Genomic DNA, 2,460 nt, shown 5'->3' with positions numbered 1-2,460 from the left:
AGAGTGGCCTAGAGCTATGGTTTCAGGGAAAGTTGGTTTGAAAGGTAATCGCACAACATAACGACCATGTTCGTTTCTTGTTGTTATGGATTTGTAATAGGCTTCGCATGCCTGGTCTTCTTCTGAAAACTGGGTAATTTGGGGTAATTCTTCTATTTCCCAGAATTTTTTAAGTTGATTGTTTAAAAACTCGTTTGAGATATTTTCCACTTGTGTGGTGAAAGAATTGATTTTTTCAGGGACTTGGCCATTTATAATCCACCCAAAGATTGTATTTTGGACTAACAATTTATTGGAGATTTTCTCAATACCTTCAAGAATTATTTGAGGTATTAAGTCACTGCCTAATAATATGTCGATTTGTGATGGGGTATGACAATTGGGATCTGCTAATTTAAGATGTGAGCATTTTTCCCAGTGTATTTTATTTACTTCGTAGCTTGGAAGCAAATTGGTAAGTTGCGGTAGAACGATGGCTTGCGCATCTATTCTAATATCCGCATTTAGAGATACTATCGTAATTGGGCATATTTTGTTCGAATTTTTGATAATTCTTCCGCCCATTCCCGAGATTTGGAAATTTGAATGTTTTATTGGCAATTTGAGCCGATTTTGAGCTTTTGATGATATAAAGGATCTTTGAGATCCTTGATCTATTAGTGCTCTTAGTTTGAATAAATCACCCTTATGTGCTATGGTGATGACCGCAGTGGGTAAAAGTATTTTGCTTTCATTTTCTGAATGAAGCGCTTGAATTTTTGCTGCTTTAGAGCAACATGGTTGTTCTTCCCTTTTTTCGGGATTTAAGATTTCGGGATTATCACTTTTGGTTGTAGTGACTAACCCGGTGGTTTTATGATATTGATTTTGCTTCATATTTTGAAAGTTCGTAATATGCAGCAGTGAGTGATGTCTTCGTTGACAGTACACACAATTAAATTTGCTTTCACAGTCTTTTGTCGTATGAGCATTCGACAGACAGTTGATGCAAAGTTTATGTTGTCTGACAAGATTGTTTCTGTCAGATACGGATAATTTTTTAAATCTCTCGCAAGATCTTATGTTATGACCTCCTTTACAAATTTCACATACTGGTTGCCATTTATTAGTTTGGTGTGACACGAAAGTGTGACTTTTATTAACGTGTCTATTGTATTGCATATTGTTGCTGGCTTGAGGTTTGAACAAGTTTTTACTTGAGTCATTTTGATGACTTTTTAGATTTATATTTTTGTTGTCAATTCGCTCAGCTATCTCGTATTGAGCAGTGAGGATTGCTTTCATTTGCTCCCATGTGGGCATTTTTTTTCTTTCCACAAGTGATTGTTCCCATCGTAGTAACGCAGCATCAGGGAGTGTTTCTGCACAAATAGTTACTATGATGGGGTCCCACGATTCTGTGGAGATATTTTGTGTTTTTAACACTGATATGCAATTAGTCACTGTCGAGTATAAATTTTGAAATTCCTGGCTCGTTTCTTTTTGAATTTTTGGTAGATGTAATAATGTTTTTATTGGGTTTTCTATCATAACCCTTCCATTTTCGTATCTTTCGACTAGTGCTTCCCAAGCCAGCTTAAAATTTTCGTCATTTAAAGCGAATCGCTTGACGATACTGCCTGCTTCCCCTTTTGTTTTGTACCTTAGATGGTATAACTTTTGTGCTTGTGAGAGTTTAGGATGGTTTATATAAACGGCAGTGAACATGTCCCGGAAGGACGGCCACTGGTCATAACATCCATTGAAAACTTCAGTATCACAAGCTGGTACCTTTAGATACATGCCTTTATCTAGGTCTTCTTTTGGTGTTGTAACTACTCTGGGAGGGGGAGTAGTGGCTCTACTTGGCCTTACTAAACTTATTTGTTCATTTATCATTCCCTTTGTTAACTCATACTGATCGCGGCAGTTATCACATTTGGCTGTCGCCGAAGCTTTTGCGTTTTCTGGGAGTTCTGCGTCGTCAGTATCTAGTACTGTATCGTACGCTGCCAGAAGGCGAGCCCAGAGATTGTTCACACTTTCTAGTTTTATATTTAAAACTGATTCTGTGATGTCAGTAATAGGGGAAGCTTGGAATCGGGTACAATATCTTATAAAACTGTCACTTTCAGTGATGAATCTTGATATTGTCTGATCTTTTGATCTTTTTTGTTTTATACTCTGCTTTGAGCGTGTAGCTTCTGAGTTTGAAGCTTTTAGCTTAAAGTTTTGTCAACTAAATAATTGTTTCAAAATTAATATTGCTACAGCAATGTAGTCAAATAGGAAAAGTATAAATTAGAAATTATGTTGATAGAAGATTAATTTTTGTAAAAATATGTATATTTGTAAAATATATATAATGTGATCAAATTTTCGTTTCGCTACCGCAGAGATTAATTCTTTTTTTTTTTTTGAAAAAGTCCAATATATATATAAATTTTTTTTTTTAATTATAATCGGGTGCCTAACGACACA

This window comes from Bactrocera dorsalis, chromosome 6 (genome assembly GCF_023373825.1).
Source record: "Bactrocera dorsalis isolate Fly_Bdor chromosome 6, ASM2337382v1, whole genome shotgun sequence".
In the NCBI taxonomy this organism is placed as follows: Eukaryota; Metazoa; Arthropoda; class Insecta; order Diptera; family Tephritidae; genus Bactrocera; species Bactrocera dorsalis.
Note: the sequence above shows the minus strand (reverse complement) of the source record.